Below are 7,931 nucleotides of genomic sequence, written 5' to 3' on the forward strand. Positions count from 1 at the left end.
GAGTATAGGTCAAGTTCATCACATTGCAGCAATTTACTCTCATTTCCTTTATCAAAAAAAAATTTTTTTTTTCTCTTTCTCTAGTTGAGTTCTGATTATCAAGCCATCAAAGCTAGGTCAAATGGGTACTGTCTGCAAGTTTGGGTGTTCTTGTACATCTCCCCTCATTTCATAACAGCTGAATGCTTCACTGTCAGCTCTAGCCCTCCATGGGTATGTTCTTGTCCATGGGCTCAGTTATCCTGAGGTCTCACCACACTTTGAACCAACCAGCCCTTCCTCTTCTCTCTCTCATCTCCAGGCCAACAGGAGTCTATGGAACATAATTGAAATTAATCCATTTCTTCATTGCTGCCTTTCCCCCTCTTTCACTCACCAGTAGACCAATGTTGTCGCCAGCAAGCTCACATACCTGCTCATGTGTTCTCTTTGAGTTTCAGTCTTAGAGGGATGTTTGTCCTGAAGGGATTTGATTGCTTGCCTTGATGGCTTCCCTGCAAACAGCTTGCTTATTCTTGTAGTAGCCAATCATACTGCCATTTTTGTTTTGTTTTTCCTTCTGATCTTTCTTTGAAAATATATCTTTTGTTGCTCTAGGTGTTCCAGGCTGGTCTGCTTGTCCTTTCTAGTGGGACTGTCCCACCTCAGAAGGTCTGGATGGGGCTCTGGATTCCACCTAAGGTCCTATACACTGCAAAGGCCCTGCAAGAAGCCTATATTTCACTGGGCAAGTTCTTAAACCCCTTTTAGGTGTTCCAATCAGTTATAGTTTGAAGACAGGCTTACAAGCTTTCTATAATCATGTTTCCCAACATTCATTTCTATCCCACGCAAGTGTCTATTTTACAATAGTAGGCAAGGGAAGCTGATATTCATAAGAGAGTGAAGCATCTTAGTATTATTTCCCCTCTTCAGTGTATACCTCGATCCCTGTATCACAGAGCCCTGTTGTTCCAAGTTTGAGTATGCATCACTATTTACGTCTGTCCCATTTAGCCTGTGCTAACCTGACTCAGTGTTCCCCTATCTACCTTGTTATTCCACCCTCTCCCTGTTCTTGTGTATTGCCCTCACCAACACCCAAATTATGATGTGTCTGCCCCCCACATCCTGTGCTCTACTGTCGCCTCCCTCCACCTCCCACCCCACCTCCACCAGTAACCAACAAAGAATTTTTTCCCCCCTTTTAGTATGGATATCTTTTCTTAAGCTTTTACGATAATGGTCTTATGCAATATTTGTCCTTTTGTGACTAATTTCACTCCGAATACTGGTGTGGCACTGTGGGTTAATGCGCCAAACTGCAAAGCCATTTGAACTGCAAGGTCAGTGGTTGAAGTTCACCAGAGTCGCTATGGGTCGAAATCTACTCGACAGCACTTAACAACAACAACAGTTTCACTCAGCATAATGTCCTCAAGATTCATCCATGTTTCATGGTGGCTTGCAGCTTCCTTGTTATTCTTCAAGGTAGCATAATATTCCATTGTGTGTATGTACCACAGTTTGTTTATCCATTCTTCAGTTGATGGGCACTTAGGCTGTCTCCATCTTTTCTATTGTGAATAGTGCTGCTATGAACATTGGTGTGCATATATCTACTCATGTTATGGTTCGTATTTCTTGTGGATGTATTCCAAATACAGGAATTGCTGGATCATATCGTATTACTGTTTCCAACGTTCTGAGGAAGCACCATACTGTTTTCCAAGAGTGGTTGAACCATTTTTTCATTCCCACCAGCAATGTAGGAGGGTCCCAGTCTCTCCACATCCTCACCAGCATTTATTGTCCTCTGCATTTTTGAACTTCGCTATTGTTGCTGGTGTGAGATGATATCTCAATGTTGGTTTTAGTTGCATCTCTCTAATGGCTAGTGATTGTGAACATTTCTTCATATGTTTGTTGACTGACTGAATGTCTTCCTTAGTGAAGTGCCTGTTCATGTCCTGTGCCTATTTTTTAATTGGTTGCCCTTTTGATCTTGAATGATTGACCATTTCATAGTGAGTATACCTCACTATTGTTGTTTCCCCTATAATACCGGTCTACTCTTTGACTGAAAATTGGGTCACAAGGGTGAATTTTTTTTTCCAGACCTGAAGGGTGCTTAAGGGCCATAGTCTGACCAGTAAGCCTGGTCTTTTTTTATATATAATGTTGAGTTTTGTTCCACCTTTTGCCCCACTCTATCCAGGACCCTCTAATGTGGTCCCTTTCAGAGCAGTTGGTAGTGGTAGCTGGGCACCATCTAGTTCTTCTGGTCTCAGAGTCTTGGAGACTGATGTTCACTTGCTCCATTAGTTCCATTGGACTAATTGATGCCAAGCATCTTCAGTTCTCATCAGTCTTCTTTCTTCTGCACATGGAGAAACCAATAGTTGCCCTTAGATGGTGCTGTTATTATTTTAACAGGACTGTAACACCAGGAATGAGAGACTAATCCATAAAATTAATGACAAGCACATTTAGAATCCACTGCTTCATCTCTCCTACTTCCGACATAGTGTCAGGAGGGACCAGTCACTGGAGAAGGATATCATGTTTGGTAAGGTGGAAGGTCAGAGAAAAAGAGGAAGACCCCAAACGAGATGGATTGGCAAAGTGGCAGCATCAATGGGTTCAAGGGTGACAACAATTGTGAGGTTGGCCCAGGTTCGGGCAGTGTTTCGTTCTACTGTGCATAAGGTTGCTATGAGTCGGTACCAACTCAATGGCACCTAACAACATAATGGTTTAAGCTCACTGGCCACTCCTCAGAAACCCTATACAAGGACGCTATGGGTTGAAACCAGTTTTACAGCATTTAACAACCACAACATGGAGTTCTGGTGTGGCACTGTGGGTTAATGCGTCAGACTGCAAAGTCATTTGAACTGCAAGGCCAGTGGTCCAAGCTCACCAGCTACTCCTTGGAAACCCTATACAGGGTCGCTATAGGTCGGAATCAACTCGTCTGCACTTAACAACAGCAACAACCACAACATAGCACCTGTAAGGAGCCCTTGTGGTGTAGGGGATTACGTGTTGTACTGCTAACTGAAAGGTCAACAGTTCAAGTCCACCAGATACTTCACAGGAGAAAGATGAGACTTTCTGTTTCTTGGAAACCCTACATAGGGTTTCTATGAGTCAGGACCAACTCAACAGCAGCCAGTCATAGCACCTTCAGGGAGGTCTTCACTTTCCCCTAGACTAACCCAAGTCCACACCTTGTGTGTCTAGAACTCCCTGTCCTCTGTCTTCACACTCATCATACACTTCACCAATATTGTGTGGCCAGCTGCTAGCACTGGCTCAGTAACTACTCATTGGTTGAATAAATGAATCTCTTTCTGGAGGTGCCATGCCACATAATGTAGACATTTCCCACCTCTCTGTCCTTCCTCCTCCATTCGGGACTGATTCCCAAACAATCAATCAGGCAGAGATCTCTGTTTGTTTCTTAGCTTCTAACATGTGCTGACCTGCCAAGAACATCTATACTCAGAGACATACAATTCAGCTATAAAATCAATTTCACATAAAATGCTGGCTAGACTAGAAACTTTCTTCCTTTCCCTATTATCTGTATGATAAATGTGGGGAAAAGAGCTTTGTCTTCCAATTATTAAAGAGATATTTTAATGAAAGGAGACTAAATGTCTTCTAAGTGCTCACTGTAGGCCAAATAGGGTCAATGGGGTGGATATTATAGGGAGGTAAGCTTGAGGACGTTCCGATTGCTATAGTTGCCCATCCATAGATGTCAATGTGGGACTGACTAGTGTGGTAGGGAGATCAAGCCGATCACAAGTGTGATAGATGCTGTTGCTACGTTGGTGATGATGTCACACTGAATGTGGCAAGCAGTCCAGCTGCCCAGGTTGGACCAGAGCTGGACTGGGTTCTGCTCGGTGACCCAGAATTAGATACTAAGGTGTTTACAGCAATCAGTGTTCAAATGCAGAACCAGAATTAGAAACCCTTATGCTGGGTTATGGGTTGGGTTGCTAACCTTTGGGTTAGCAGTTCGAATCTACCAGCCACTCCTCAGGAGAAAGATGAGGCATTCTACTCCCATAAAGATTTACAACCTCAGAAATTACATTACAAACCTGTATAGGATCACTATGAGTCAGAACTGACTTGATTCGACAGCAAATCACTGACACCACCTATCTGTTTCACTCTTTCATGACTTCAGCCAGACTTGTGGTTCAGCAAGTAGATATTAGGTATTGTTATACATTCTTCCTGTTAACTTTCCAATCCATATCTTGTTCCCTTGACAGCTGGTTTAGATCTTGTAGCCCTAGCAGGATTCGGCAGTTGGTCACACCGAGATTTTGATGTCTATCAATCAAAGGCCATTGATTCGGTCTAAATTGCAATGATTTCCTTCATTTGGTTATCACTTTATCTGTGAGCCCAGTCCTATAGCAACTGTTGTGGCAACTCCAAAGACCTGCAACAGGGGATTTCTGTATTTGCTCACAGGGCATTCCCCACAACTGTAATCTCCTGTCATCCTCATGTTCGTCCCTTGTGGAAACATTCTTTTTAATTTCATTTCACACACACACATAAAATGGAAACTCAGAGTGGTTAGAGGATTTAATAAGGTAATAAAAAAGAGATTACAGTATTCTAAAGACTTCTAAAGTGCACAGTGATCAGTTCCTTTTCGTAACTATAGAGGAAAGACATATATAGAGACTGCTGCTGCTAAGTTCTAACTATTCTGTGAATCCCAGCTTTTGAGCATGGAGGGCTTTATGTATGTCTGTTTGGGGCCTTTTCATCTCTGAAAAGCAAGCAAGAGGGTCTGTAAAGTGGTAGGTCAGAGTGTGGGGGGCTTCTAGCCAGTGTTTCTATTTTTAGATCCACAATGATTTTTAAAATAAAAAATCAAGACAACAGTAAACACAGTTGCATCTGGATATGCAATTCCTTACCACACAGCAAGATGAGAGCGAACACTTAGCCTGCAGTAGTTGGAACATGTAAAAAGCATGAACAGAGTGGACATTAGATGCACATGTGTGTCAATCATCCCTCAAATGCAGCCTGAGCACTCACTGTGCTCTAGAGAAGAACACATGGGCACAGGGTAGTGAGGCTCTAGCAAGCTCTTGAACCTTAGCAACTCGAACTTCACTTAGAATTTGCTATACATTGAAATTTTATTTGGATTGAATGACAAAAAATGGGCAGCCAAACAAATGCCTAGTGTAACTATAATTTTAGTGTGTAAACAAACTTGAATTTGGCTCACACAATGAGCAAACAAACAGGCTGCATTTCAGAACTTTGATGTCAGCACAGAAGTTGAGAGTTGTTGCCCCTCCCATCTCCCCCTCCACACACACACTTATCTCAAATAGCTGAAGTTTCACTGTAAATAAATATGTATGCACCGTTAAAGATGAAGATGGTATCATATTGGAAAGAAACATATTAGGTTCATGAGAGAAAATGAAATTTAAGTTGATCTTTGTAAATTATAAATGTGATTAAGAAACAAACTAAATCAAATAAAGTTCAGAGGAAATGAATGGCAGGGCAGAAAAGGAACTCAATTCTAACAGTAATACATAAAGCTTCCACCCATAAATGCTTTTTTCCTCCTAACCCTCTTCAAACTCTGACACATGAATGTTGTTGTTGTTATGTGTTGTGGAGTCGGTTCTGACTTATAGTGACCCTGTATAGGGTTTCCAAGGCTGTAAATCTTTACAGGAGCAAAAAGCCTTATCTTTCTCCCGTGGAACAGCTGGTAGTTTCGAACTGCTGACTGTGAGATTAGCAGCCTGATTCGTAACTGCTATGCTACCAGAGCTCCTTGACACATGAATTGGGGAGCAAATATTGGTCCTCTCCAAACTCAGACCAACAGAGGTTTTTCTGATGTAACAATGACTCCTTTCCACCTGTTTTCAAGGTCTTGGATAGAAGATGATATAAAATAAAGATTATATTGTACTGTTATTCAGTGACAGTTATTCCCAGACATGATTACTTATTTCCCTAGAGCAATTGTGAGGATTCAATTAATTCACATACAGAGAACACTTAAAACAGTATCTGACCTATAGTTCTTGTTGCTGATGTCAAGTTCTGTCAAGTCGATTCTGATTCATAACTATGCTGTATAAGATTTCCCAGGAGCAACTGGTGAGCTTGAACTTCCAACCTTGCAGTTCAAACTGAACATGCAGTCCAGAGTATTAACCCACAGCCCCGTGTAGTAAGTGCTTAAGTATTAGTGTTGTTGGTTGTTGTTGTTGTTCTTGTTAAGTGCCGTCAAGTCGATTCCAACCCATAGTGACCCTGTATAGGGTTTCCGAGGAGCAGTTGGTAAGCTCAAACTGCCAACCTTGCAGTTCAAATGGCTCTGCAGTCTGGCGCATTAACCCACAGTGCCACAGTTGTCTGTAGGTGCCATCAAGTCCTTTCTGACTCTTACGCACAACAGGATGAAACACTGCCACATCCTGCGCCATCCTCACAGTGATTACACTTGGAGCCCACTGCTGTTGCCACTGTGCCAATCCATCTCATTGGCCCAGTTGTGAGAACTTTTGTTTTCTTACATTTAGGTGCACTTCATACTAAAGGCTGTAGTCTTTGGTAAGCTAGCTCTACGGTCACAGTCAGTGAGTGACAGAGCTGATTCGAACCAAACAGTCTGACTCCAAATATGCTTGCTCTGTTCTGCTCTGTACCATGGCCTTCTGTGGGCTGGGAGGGAACTGCAGAGAGCACTTTACTTCATTCACACAGCCCCTTCCTCAAGTCCACACTACCATCCCTAACACTGACTTCTTTTACAACACGGAAAGTCATCCGAAGCCCCGTTCTTCAACCACATCCTACTTAGGATACTTGAACAGTATTTTAGACAGGATGAGACCCAGGCCAGCCTATTTACCCATCCACCAATGCTCCAGACTCTTCACCATCTTTGCCTGAGCTCTTGCTTTGCTATTGTTGTTAAGTGTCGTTGAGTCAATTCCAGCTCATAGCAATCCTGTATAGGGTTTCTGACGAGCAGCTGATAAGTTTGAACCATCAACCTTGCAGTTCAAACCAATCTTGTGATCCCACACATTATCCTGCTGTGCCACACCAGGAGATCTTGCTAGAAACAGTTAAAAGGAATATATACACATACAGAATTAGAGACCTAAAAAACACTATGAACATGAATGAGCGGCTCAAAGACCAGTGGAACCATAAAAGTCCCAACTTCAGCAAGGGTAGGGAAGAGCTAGGCTGTCTCAAACTGGTTTTGCTGGAGTTCAACTTCCTGCTGACAATAGGGGCCTAGCTGTCTAAATAGCAGCTCAACCTGGCCCATGTTATACTTGAGATCTGGGCCCAGTGAAGCATCCTATGGCAGGATGCCCACTCCTTCTAGTGCTACATGATCTAGCTCAAATGCTATTACTTTGATAACCAGGAGCAACCCACTGATTATACGAGTCAGCCCACGTGAACCAACTCTTTGGCCTTTGCCTCATTTTGCTGCTGCCCCAGAACTGGGTAGCTGAATTTCACACGGGAGTTGGAAGTGTTGTCTGCCAAGGACATCGAGACCAAGATGGGTATCAGGCACCATGTGTCTCTCAAACAATACCTGATGGAGGGCACTTACAACATGGTCTTCCTAGCCAAGTTCAACATCCCTGCTGAGAGCTACACCATCTTCATCAATCTCCTGCTTGACATTTTCTGGGAAGAAATTGCTCAAAGGGTAGTGCCTCTAGGATAAGCACAGGAGTGAGTAAAAAAGCAAATTGCATAATACATATAGCATGGCACACATATACAGTTTAGTGATTTAAAGAAAATACTACTTTATTCCTTAACTGAGCTCTGGTAGCGTAGTGGTTATGAATCAGGCTGCTAATCTCACGGTCAGCAGTTTGAAACTACCAGCTGTTCTG

The 7,931-nt window shown here is 42.7% G+C and overlaps 1 protein-coding gene and 1 pseudogene across 1 annotated transcript in view; both read left to right on the top strand.

Moving 5' to 3' along the window:
• Positions 1–7,931, top strand: part of ARSB (arylsulfatase B) — a 256,033-nt gene that overhangs the window by 236,128 nt on the left and 11,974 nt on the right. The window lies entirely within an intron of this gene.
• On the top strand, positions 7,187–7,756 carry LOC102821125 (annotated as a pseudogene).

This window comes from Chrysochloris asiatica, unplaced genomic scaffold (genome assembly GCF_000296735.1).
Source record: "Chrysochloris asiatica unplaced genomic scaffold, ChrAsi1.0 scaffold00313, whole genome shotgun sequence".
Classification (NCBI taxonomy): domain Eukaryota; kingdom Metazoa; phylum Chordata; class Mammalia; order Afrosoricida; family Chrysochloridae; genus Chrysochloris; species Chrysochloris asiatica.